Below are 13,170 nucleotides of genomic sequence, written 5' to 3'. Positions count from 1 at the left end.
CTTGCTTGTCTGCCTGAGCCCCTTTTCCATTTCTCTCTTAGGTGCATGATCCTGGAACCCATTTTCTTTCTCATAGTGGCTGCATTGTCAGCCCAGGCTGCCACATCAGAGTACCATAGACTGGGCCATTTAGCCAACAGAAGTTTACTTCTCAGTCTTGGAGGCTGGAAGTCTGAGATCAAGGTGTCGGCAGGGTTGGTTCTTTCCACAGCCTCTCTCCTGGGCTTGCAGATGTCCATCTCCTCCTCATGTCCCCATATAATCTTTCCTCTGTGTGTGTCTGTGTCCTAATCTCTTCTTATAGGGACACCAGTCATTTTGGGTTAGGGTCAACCCTAGTAACCTCATGATAACCATTACCTGTGGAAAGACCCTATCTCCAAACGTTGTCACATTCTGAGCGCTGAGGGTTAGGACTTCGACATATGGGTTTTGAGGAGGACACAGCTCCCATCACACCATCCTTGCCCCACACACATGAGAGTAGAAAAGGAGAGACTTTAGTACCCAAAGCGGTGGCTGGGTATATTTTTTGGTGAACTTGAAGTCAGCACCATCAGTAATTTGAGTCATTTGTTAAGGAGACATCATGAGTTTATCCTTGTGAGTTTAGCAGTCTTTGTCAGCCACATTTTAAAGAATATCACTTTCCATTGTCCAGTATCTAAGAAAAACCTCCATGCTATCATTTTCTTTTTAGGTTTTCTATATATTTTCATAATTTAAAATTGTCATAAGAAACTAGAATTATTAAATGATTTTAGTTCAAAAAATTGCACTGACAACTTGTGGAGCCCTGGTCATTTAAAATCAACATCTGCCTTTTCAAGAGTATTTTTGAGTGCATGTGCACTCCCTAAAGCACCATCTCCTGGTGATCCCCTCAAATCCTGCTGATATCCTCCCCTCACTCCCCCGCCACACACACACAACATTAGGCAGGGATCAGGGATCACAGTGGCCTTCCTCTGACACACACCTGTCATCAACCTTTGGTGGATTTCAGGGACGGAAACCTTTCCCACAATTAAGGAGCAGTTAGAGAATTAACCTGCTTCTTGTAATCTTGTCAGAAATGGGATACTATAATCCAGCTATTGACTGAAATTGAGCTCTGTTAACTCTGCTTCCCCTTGCTCTCTGTACCGGCTGCCTGATCAGAGATGACGGCATAATTGATTTTTGCCGTTCACAAGGCCTTGAAGTAGCTTTGGTTTTTGGCTGGTTGAGGTTGTCATCTGTTGGAGGTTAAAGAAAGCTGAAGTCAAGATTCTTTTTTTCCTAAACCCTGTTCAGCAGGCAGAGCTGTCTGTGGCAGCACGAGGCTCACAGTGGTACCTGGGGAATCTGGGCGTCATCTGGCACATCATGGTGAGAGATGCGCACCTGCCAGTGTTTTCACATTAGACGATCCCACCTCCTGTCTCAGGAAGGTTCTGGAAAATGCCTTGGTGTAATACGCTTGATTAAGAACAGGGCTCTCTATTTTTCCTATGACAACTTAGGGCTCAAAGGTAATTTATGAAGCAGAATTTCTGTTAACTTTGATCCTTTTAGGTGGTTAAGTACTAATAAAATGAGACTAAGCTGGCTTAGATGTCTCACAGCTGGTGCTCAGAGTGAACCAACAACTGAAATGCATCAAATATTAATCTCTCTCCTGGCAGCCTTCCCGCTTGCAGGAAGTCATCACACGGTTGCTGTGACAGACAGACTAGGCCAGTGGTCGGCAAACTCATTAGTCAACAGAGCCAAATATCAACAGTGCAATGATTGACATTTCTTTTGAGAGCCAAATTTTTTAAACTTAAACTATATAGGTAGGTACATTGTTATTAACTTAATTAGGGTACTCCTAAGGCTTAGGAAGAGCCACACTCAAGGGGCCAAAGAGCCGCATGTGGCTCGCGAGCCGCAGTTTGCCGACCACAGGACTAGGCGGTGCTGAGTGTCTTCTTGTGTTGGGCCATCCTCATTTGTAATCTCGTTGCTCCTTCCCCCCACCACCCGGCCTCATTTTGCAGATGGTTTCCTCGGCATAGTTTCAGTAAATGTCCAGGTTGGACAGGCTCCACGTGGGAGTGGGATGGAGAACCAGGACAGCAACACCCATTCTCTCCCCACCACACCTTCCTCAGGAACTGAGCAGGAATCAAGTTGGATGGTCCTGGAATTGTGTGCCTTTGACAATGTCTGTTTCCTAAAGAACATTCCACAGGTCAAAAGTGGTTTTGTGTACCAGCCAAGCTGATTTGTTATGACTGTTGGAACTTTTTTTTCTCCTAAAGATAATATTTTAGGACTTTTTCAATAAAAGGGTTGCCAGGGTTAGGTTCCTGGGAAAACCGGTTCTGAGACCCAGATTATATGGGGAAGTTTACTGGGAGATCTTTTGAAAACAGCCTCTGTGGGGGAGTGAGTGATGCAGAATGGGGCGGAGGGAGGGGTTGGAGGCTCCAGCCAACCCTGGCAGGGCTCTGTGCCGAGGTCACCCATGTCTTCCCACACACTGGGATCATCTCCTGTCCTGTTCTATCAGCTGCTCACAAGGGACCCTCTCCCTAGGGTGGCTGAGGGGAGGGATACTAATGCTGTAATGGGAGAGGGCATGGGGCCAAGCTTCTACCCTGGGTGTGTCTGATTCTACACCCCTCATGGTTGGATGGATGCCAAGGGTCTGTGGACCTTGGGACTTGGGGAACCTAAGGTCCTAAGGTTCACCTTAGGACCATGCCCATTTGACATCCAGGGCCCCATAGCACACCAGGTGCCTTTTCTCAGATGGTGTCTAGTTCTGTGCTGTGGATGGCATGGCATTGCTCCAGAACCCTGGGGTCCAGGGTAAGATTCTCCCATTGGTGGGCTACAACTCAGCATGGCCTCTTCCCACCACTGATACCTGTAGGACTGTCGGGTCCCCCGGGAGGGCCTGCAGCAGGCCCCTTCCCTCCCCTGGGCCCTGCCCATAGCTGCGAGCTTATTCTGTCACTGGTCAATGTTGGAACCACGTTTCCCAGTCTTCACTATGCTGCTCCCAGAGCCCAAAGAGGGTCCCTGGTCCTGGCTCCTTCTATGTGGCAGAAGATGTGAGAGATGATCATTTTCCCTTTACTTTGGAGGGCACGTGTCTGCCTTAAATCTGAGCCAATTCCCAGGGTTTGTCCCCACCCTCTGGAGTGTTTGCATCTTCCTATGGCCTTCAGTGTGCTTCTCAGCCACAACTCTTGCAGTCTGACACCATCAATATGGTAGACCAATGTGAGGTCCTGCTTGAACTTAGACACCCCCTCATGGCAGAACTAAAGCAGTTAAAGCTACAGGAGCGTTTTGTATCCATCCTACATGAATGTAAGCTACCTTGGCCCTACTTCTTGTTAGGGATGGCAATAAGGCACTTGCCAGATGGTGGCTGTATCCCACGTTCCTGAATCCCCAGAAACATTCCTGGAAGAGATCCCACAATCGGCACAGCAGCTGCAATGGGGCTGCTCGTCGGCTGAGTTTTCAGCTGCCAGGCTCCCTCCAGTTTCCTGTGAGACACACTGGTGAGTTAGGTGGGGGTACAGTAGAGATGACCACCCTTACATCCTTGAGGTCCTCGGAATGCAATATCATCTTTGACCCCTGACCTTCTCCACTATGAAAGTTCTCACCCCACAGTCCAGGGAACCACATATGTCCATTCCAAATGTTACAGAATACATCCACTCCAGATATACACAGAAACTGGGAAAGTTACCATCATGCAGAGCTGTGAGCCTAGTGGTCCTGCTGTGAGCCCAACAGGGTGAACTCTGTTTACTACCAGCTCCCATAGGGCCCCCCCTAACCAGGAGCCATGCTGATTTTTTGTGTCTCTAGATATCAGTGCCAATTTAGATCCCCAGTCCTCTAAATGTCTGCATCCTCTCCTTCTGCTACAGTATAAGTTACCCCAGCAGTGGCTGTTGGTCCATTTTGAAAATGGAGGAGCTAATTACCATATGCATTGGATTTTATAAGAAAACCAGAGGCCCAGTGCACAAAATTTGTGCCGGGCTGGGGGGGGGTGCTCCCCTCAGCCCAACCTGCAACCTCTCCAATCCGGGACCCCTCGGGGGATGTCCAACTGCCGGTTTAAGGCCCAATCCCGGGGATCGGGCCTTAAACCAGCAGTCAGACATCCCTCTCACAATCCTGGACTGCTGGCTCCTAATCGCGCACCTGCCTGCCTGCCTGGTTACCCCTAACTGCCCCCCCTGCCAGCCTGATCGCCCCTCACTGCCTCTGCATGCCGGTCTGATCACCCCTAACTGCCCCCCCCCTGCCGGCCTGGTCGCCCCCAACTGCCCCCTCCCTGCTGGCCTGGTCACTCCTAACTGCCCTCCCCCCCTTGCCAGCCTGGTCACCCCTTACTGCCCCCCTCTGCCAGCCTGGTCACCCCCAGCTTCCTCCCCCACTGGCCTGGTTGCCCCACACAGCCCGCTGTTCAGTCATTTGGTCACCTCTCACTAACCCCCCTGCTGGCCTGGTTGCCCCCACTGCCCCCCCTGCCACCTGGTTGCCCCAACTTCCTTCCCTGCCAGCCTAGTCACCCCTCACTGCCCCCCCCTTGCCAGCCTAATTGCCCCCAACTGCCCTCCCCTGCCAACTTGTTCACCCCCAACTGCACCCCCACCCCGCTGGCTTGGTTATCCCTAACTGCCCCCCTCTGCTGGCCTGGTCACCCCATACAGCCTGCTGTTCAGTCGTTTGGTTGTCCCTCACTAACCCCCCTGCCGGCCTGGTTGTAGGCAGCCATCTTGTGAGGCTGTGAGGGTTAATTTGCATATTACCTCTTTATTATATAGGATTAAATATCTATTATGTAAGCCACAGAGGTTTAGAGTTTATTACAGCAGCTAGCCTTACTGCAATTAATACAAACACATTCTAAGTGCTTTAAAAGAGGCTGTTACAACAACCTTATGACTGATTCCTTGGGAGGGATTCAGGAAATGTTGAATTGAGCTCTTTAAGCTGGTTAATTAGCGGATGCTTGCCGAACCTGTATGACAGCTGGCACTGGGGACTCAGGTGGCATCAGTATAGCACCTGACAAATCTTCAGAAGCCAGTGAGAAGGTCTCAGCACCCTCGCCAATGTCTTTCCATTGGTTTCTCTTTAGTCTTTTACCCAAGCTGGGTGTTCCCAGCTTAGTCCTTCTATCCTCATCTTTGACCTGATGCCACACAGCAGGGGTTCTCAACCTGTGGGTCACGACCCCTTTGGCAGTCGAACGACCCTTTCACAGGGGTCGCCTAAGACCATCCTGCATATCAGATATTTACATTAGAATTCATAACAGCAGCAACATTACAGTTATGAAGTAGCAACGAAAATAATTTTATGGTTGGGTCACAACATGAGGAACTATATTTAAAGGGCCAGAAGGTTGAGAACCACTGCCACACAGCCTTCCTTGCCCAATGTAAGTATTTATCTTACCTAGTTTTAGGTCCTGGCAAGGATTTTCCAAGCATCTTTCTTCTTTTGCAATTGTTCTGTTCTTGTAAACCCATCATAAAAATTTCCTGTTGCCACTTACTGTGAAGAAAGCAGGGATCCTGAAAAATGAGAAAAATTAGGGACTTGGGTTTCCATTGCAAAAAGTGCACTTGAATTGTTCAGGGTAACCCAAGAGAATGACATGTCTTGCAATTTTATATTGGACAACATCTCCATTTAAAACAGGGAATGTCTTTTTTTTTTCTTTTTTTTTTTTGGATGACTGCACATAGAAGTATACTAATTTGGTTAAATCTGTGAGCTTATATCTCAAATTTTGGTTCAAAAATGCAGTTCTTTGATTAATTGAGAAATTTCTTACAGAATGCCAAATTTGGACTGGCCTTTTGTGTAAGACTGAGTGCCATGTTTGGGGCTGCAGTTGTTCCAAATGGGTCTGAGCCAAGCACAGGCAGAGGGCAAGGAAGTGCGGTGAGCATCGGTCATCACAGACTCACTGTCAATTCCTTCTCTCTTTGGCGTGGCTTTCCAGCACATGAAGAGACAGGACTGGCAGAACGTCCTGGTTACAATGATGTTTCCTTTGTGGCTTCTTTGGCTGTGTTATTAATGTTTGATGCTCATTGTATGCCAGGATTATGAATATAGGAGGTGGTGTGAATAACTAGCAGAAGCCTGGCTTTCGTCAGTTTAGACCCAAGAATCTCTATAAGGAAAATGGAACACAGCCGAGCTGGCAGGGGTGGAGAGAAGCGTCCTGAGTCATGTCAGTGGCACCTCTTCCTTTGGGATGAATGCAACTCGGAAGAACATGCAAACATTTGGAGCAGATGAATCCTACACACACACACACACACACACACACACACACACACACGTAATCTGTCAGTGATCTGGAGTGAACGTAGGCCCTCTGAAAATGATTTCTCCATAGTTAATGTTTTGATTTAACTTAATGTTCACTAGATTACTGCTTCTCAAACTTGAACATGCACCCAAGTCCCTAGGTCTCTTGTTACAGTGCAGACTCTGATTCTTTTTTTTCTTTCTTTCTTCCTTTTTTTTTTTTTTTTAATCCTCACCCGAGTATATTTTTCCATTGATTTTTAGAGAGTGAAAGGGAGAGAGAAACATTGATGTGAGAGAGAAGCATTGATTGGTGGCCTCCAGCACGAGGCCCGACCGGGACCAGGGATCAAACCTGCAACCCAAGTATGTGCCCTTGACCTGGAATTGAACCTGCAACCCTTGAGTGCAAGAGCCCATGCTCTAACTATTGAGCAACATCGGCCAGGGCCAGATTCTGATTTTTTGGTCCAGATGGAAGTGGAGACTAACAAGCTTTCAGAAGATGCTGGTGCTGTGGGTCTGAGACCTGCACTTGGAGCAGCAAGGCTTTGGGCCCATTGCCTAGCCGAGCCACTGGCTGGCCTGGCCCACCTCAAGGCACCTTGGGGGTTCCCCCTTGCTGCAGCTGGTACCTCTGACTCTGACTCAACCTTGGCCTGTGGCCAGCTGAGCAACTTGGTCCTCCTGGGCTTCCCTGGGCCTTTCAATGGTGGTTTGGTTCCTGGGACTGACTCTCAGCATTCATCTGTCCAACTTGTTCAGGGAACATGTTCTCTTCTGGTCCTAGGCTTTCAGAATGTGGCCCCACTGCCATGAGGCTGAGGACTGCAGTGATGGCTGCTTAGTTTTATCTATAGTCCTTGTCTTCCTTCAGGTTCTCTGGGGAATAAAACCAAGGGTGAGGGTCTGAGAGCAGGCAGGCTATTCAGGAGGATGGTGAGGGGGTGGGCACTGAGCCCTTTCCTCTCCTATAGTCTCTGAAGAAGAGAATTACCAGCCTCTCAATTGTCCAAATCAGAAAATGCACTTTATTTTGTTAAACATGTTCTAATCAGTCTTAATCTCACCTTCTAAATAGCCCCAGAGTCCACGTCTCTGACCCTTCTCCTCCACTGCCTATTCCTGGCAGCCTCCAACTCTCGTCTGGACCCTGTGTGTTTCCTAATTGGCCTCCTCTCATCTGTCGGTCCCCTTCAGGGCCATGTGTCCCCTCCTGAAAATGCAAATTTACCGCCCTTCTCTTTGCCCTTGAGATGAATACTGAAATCTTCAGTGTGGCTTAGAAGGCTGTGTCATTTGGTCCCTCCCTCTTCAAACTTCATATCTCATCACTCACCCTCTCTTTTCAGGAATCATCACTTACTGTAGGACCAACTATAAGGAGATTATAATGGTAGCAACTTCTGATATTATAATAGGAATGACTGCCATTTGTTAATTTCTCACTATCAGGCACTGAGCTAGGCCCCTCTCAAATATTATTTCATTTCATTTTTTTACAAACGCTCAGTGTCACCTATATATAATATCTTTGAAACTTTGACATGGAAATTTTTTTAAGTAATTTTTTTAAAAAATGTGTTTTTATTGGTTTCTGAGTGAGGAAGAGAGAGGGAGAAAGAGATAGAAATATTGAAGTGAGAGCATGGGACAACACTCAACCGAGCCACACTAGCTGGGCAACATGGAAATTTTTTTAAATCATACAAGGTGGTGCAGCTAATAAATGGAAGAAGGACATTCACATCTCCTGTATTTCAAAATAGTGTAATGACGTGGGTCTTCAAGTAGTGTGATGTTGGCGTGTGTGTGTGTGTGTGTGTGTGTGTGTGTGAGGTTCTTGCACTTTGGATGTGTTGAGTTGAGGAGAAAGAAAGAAGAACACAAATCTTTATCTTGGGATTAAAGGCATTTTGTGTATTTTTGTCCAATCCTGTCAGTTAGATATCTTTATCCTAGATATAAGTTTCAGACTCTGCTCCATGTAGAAGGGCCAGGCATTTCCAGATGTCTTTTCGGATCCACAGAGATTTACGTATGTGTGCTGTATCCTACACCTGGGATTAATGTATGTGAGTGGGTAGAACTGAAGTCACATGAGTGATGCTTATTTGGAGATCTGGTTGAATAGTGTATTGACCTAAAGACTGAGAATCTTACTTGCTTTTTAAAATGATTACACTGAAATATGTAATTTGACACTCATTGCCCACAAATTGGATGGAGAAAAATCTCTCTTTAGCTTTTGCTCTCTCGACAGAAAAAAAATATATGGTATAGCACTGTCAGATCTTTTTGGAACACTTGTTCTCCCTACACCAGCGAGTGGATGTCATAAACCATTAAAAACTTCCCTACTGCTGCCCTGGGTCACCTGATTGACAGCATGCATGTTCAATGACACCTGACTGTCTTGTCAAAATCAATATTTCTCAAAGATATTTATTGGGCAGTTCTCTATTTTTACAGGTCTCCGTATATTGGCTCAGTTGTTTTGCATTATTTGGTAAGTGATAGAGACATCACAGCATGTAAATTCATGCTGTATTATATATTATAAACAATAAGCAACAGAACTTTTGTCCATGTCTCAGTAAATCTTAGGGGTCTTCACTCCCAAAGCTACAGGTGTCCTCCTGTGAATATAGGTTTTGGAGGTGAAAGTGAAAATGTATCCTAGTTCAAAATGAATTCCATAAATCATGACCCAGTGAGAGGAAGGTATGTTAGGGGGAAAATGTATTTTGAAATATGTGAGAAACTTTTCCCTTCTTTCACCTCCAGCCTGAATTTAAAACAAACAAATTCTTTCTATATGTACAGTTTATCTTCAGGAAGAGCAAACTTCCAGGTGCAAGGAGTGGAGAAGTACAGAAGTGATTTGTAAAACACAGGAATTAGTACAGAAAAAAAATGTATAAAGAAAACACCACAGAATTAACTGATGCCACATTATACTTGGAAAAGCCTGCAGTAATGATGCATCAATTAGACACCTCCATTGTGATTGATAGGAGGGCATGCAAATTATTTCTATTTATGATTCACCCAAATTGCTTCCTTCTCACTGCCTATGATCACCCACAAAAAAATGGGTGACTCTCTGCTCCTCCCCTTGTTTCTCTACCTAATTCCAAGAGTTATGCTACAGGATTAGTTGGCTGTCTTGTTTTTCCAGAAAAGGAGGCAAGTATAGGCCATGAGATGATGATGAATTTTCTCCTGTCTCCTTTGCTATTATTTGTGTTGCAGTACATAGAACTCCCAACAGCCTATTGCCCTTGTCTGCTCCAAATTCAGCCTTTTCCTTTTAAAAAGTATTTTCCTCAATCATTATATATATATATATATATATATATATATATATATATATATATAGTACCATCTCACACCTGTCAGAATGGCTATCATCAACAAATCAACAAACGACAAGTGCTGGAGAGGATGTGGAGAAAAAGGAACACTTGTGCACTGCTGGTGGGAATGCAGACTGGTGCAGCCACTATGGAAGACAGTGTGGCGTTTCCTCAAAAAGCTGGAAATGGAACTCCCATTTGACCCTGTGATCCCACTTCTAGGAATATATCCCAAGAAACTAGAAACACCAATCAGAAAGGATATGTGCACCCATATGTTCATAGCAGCACAATTCACCATAGCTAAGATCTGGAAACAGCCTAAGTGCCCATCAGTAGATGAATGGATTAGAAAACTGTGGTACATCTACACGATGGAATACTATGCTGCTGTAAAAAAGAAGGAACTCTTACCATTTGCAACAGCATGGATGGAACTGGAGAGCATTATGCTAAGTGAAATAAGCCAGTCAATGAAGGAAAAATACCACATGATCTCACTCATTCATGGATAATAAAGACCATTACAAACTTTTGAACAATAATAGATACAGAGGCAGAGCTGCCTCAAACTGATTGTCAAACTGCAGTGGGAAGGCCAGGGAGGGTTGGGGGGCAGCAGGGAGGGGGGTAAGAGATCAACCTAAGGACTTGTATGCATGCATATAAGCATAACTAATGGACATAAGACACTGGGGGGTAAGGGAGGGCAGGGGATTGTCAAGGGCAGGGGGAGGGGAAGGACACATATGTAATACCGTTTGTAATACTTATTATAATATTTTTTTAAAAGAATTAAAAAAATAAAAAATAAATAAAAAAGAATCAACCAATGAATGCATAAATGAGTGGAACAACAAGTTGATATTTCTTTCTTTTCTCTCTCTCTCTCTCTCTCTCTCTCTCTCTCTCTCTCTCCCTCTCTCCCTCCTCCTTCCTCTTTGTAAAAATAAATTAAAAATTTAAGAAATGTATTAATATATTATATTAGCGGCTTAAAGTAGGAAAGCCATATAGCAGATATTGAGACTTACAGTTATAGTAATCAAATGGTGTGGTGTGGTATTGGTATAATGATTGACAAATAAATGGACCAGAGCATAGATACTAGAAACAGATCCCACATATGTGGACACTTTTTGGATAGAGCTGGCATTCAGTCCTATTGGGGTCAGTCTGGATAACTTATTTTATGTAGGAATTTGTAATTTTCACATTTTTTCAAATTATTTGGCCTAATACTCTTTAATATTTTATATTTCTGTTGTATATACATTATTACTTGCTTTTTTATTTATGCTATGTATATTGGATTTTTATTTTATTTTTTACTTTTGTAATCTCCAGAGATTTGCTAATTTGATTAATCTTTTTCAAAGAACCAATTTTTGGCTTTATTAATCTTTCCTCCCATGCCTTTATTTTCAATTGTATTACATTTTGTTCATTATCATTTTCTCTCTTTTGCTTTGTTGAGTTTAATTTGCTGTTCTTGCAGTTTATTAATTTCCAGGTTTTTAAAATTTTCTAATATAATTTAAGACTATAAATGTACCTCTTATCATGACTTTGGCTATGCCCCACAAGTCTTGATACCTACTATTTTTATTATTGTTCAGCTCTAAGTATTTTGAACCATGAGGTCTTTGGAAGTGTATTTCTTATCTCACAAATATATTAATTTGTTTCTAAATTATTTTGTTATTGATTTTTAACTTAATTTATTGAATCTAAAATGTTATACAAGAAGTATTTAGATTTCAGATATGTCAAAATGTGGAAAAACTGGTAGCAGCTATTATAAGAAGTCACTAACTGTAAGATATATATCAATTTAGAAATTCTAAAAACTAAAAAAGAAAATTGTATCTCAGTTCTATAACATTACGTTGCAGTCAGAAACTATGTGTCTATGTTATATTAACTTACTCAAATATGGTACAACCTTATTTCCTAGTATGATTAATATTTGTATATGTTCCTTGAGTGTTTTTTTTAAAAATATATTTTATTGATTTTTTACAGAGAGGAAGGGAGAGAGATAGATAGTTAGAAACATCGACGGGAGAGAAACATCGATCAGCTGCCTCCTGCACATCTCCCACTGGGGATGTGCCCGCAACCCAGGTAGATGACCTTGACCGGAATCGAACCCGGGACCCTTCAGTCCGCAGGCCGAAGCTCTATCCACTGAGCCAAACCGGTTTCGGCTCCTTGAGTGTTTTTAAAAACATTTAATTCTCTACTTCTATATATCCCTTCTTAAATAATGTTATTCACATAGTTTATATAGGGTGTCCCAAAATAAATCTTGAGTGAATTTTGGGACACCCTATATTTCTACTGGTTTTTGTCTACTTGATCTATTGATTATTCACAGAGGTGTTTTAAAACTCTACCTCTATGACATAAGATTTCCCAGTTTTTCCTTGTAATTACATCTATTTTTGTTTTATATATTTTGAGATTGTGTTGTTAAGTACAAAAATGTTTAGGATGGTTATATTTTCCTGTTGAATTGAGCCCTTTATCAATATGTTGTAACTTTTCTTTTTTATGTCTCTGTAATACCTTTTGCCTTAAAGTTTTTGTTTTTAAATGAAACTGATATATCAATACCAGATTTCTATGGTTATTTGTTTGGAATATATTTTCCCTCTTTTTGTGGTTTACCTGTTTATGCCCTTATATTTTAGATTTATCTCTTATAAATGACATATAGCTAGGATTTTAAAAATTCAGCATGATCAACTTATCCGTTCAGTTAGGAAGTTTATTCATTAATATTTATTGTGATTACTGATATATTTAAATTCCTTTCTACAATTTATTTCATGCTTTCTATTTGTCTTGCTTTTCTTAGCTTTTTTTTTTGTTCTAACTTCCTTTTATATTAATTGAATTTTTATTTCTTCTCATATTATTTTCCAACTTACTTTGGAAGTAGTACATACTATTTCTATGATGTTCTTGATTGTCCTAAAATATTAATAATACATAAGCTATTCAACTAGGCAAAGTCTACAGCTAATATATACCCTCTTCACAAATGATACAAGAACCATACAGTACTTTTATTATAAATTGTATGCTTCAGTTCTTCTCTTTCTTAGTTCTATCTTATTATTTTTAACTACACAAATTATATGTTATTATTTTCTACAGCTAATGTTTGTTTAGATTTATCTTCATATTTACTATTTTCTTTGATAAACATTCCTCACATCTCAGATATTTTTTTCCTGGGATCTTTTTTGCTTCCTAGAGATCATCCTATAAAAGTACTTCTAATGAGGGTCAATCATGGGATTTTTGAAATGCCTTTATTTCATTATTTTTGAAAAATACATTTAACTGATTTATAATTTCAAGTCAGGATCTATTTTTTCCTAGCATTTAAAATATATTGTTCTACTGTCTTCTGGCTTTCCCTATTTCTCTTGAGAAGCCAACTATATTTCTTGGTTAATCCTCACCC

The sequence above is a fragment of the Myotis yumanensis genome, unplaced genomic scaffold, assembly GCF_028538775.1.
Source record: "Myotis yumanensis isolate MYYU_CA2020_CCGP unplaced genomic scaffold, mMyoYum1.0.hap1 SCAF_3, whole genome shotgun sequence".
NCBI lineage: Eukaryota > Metazoa > Chordata > Mammalia > Chiroptera > Vespertilionidae > Myotis > Myotis yumanensis.
The sequence above is the reverse complement of the archived record's forward strand: the minus strand, read 5'-3'. Positions refer to the sequence as shown.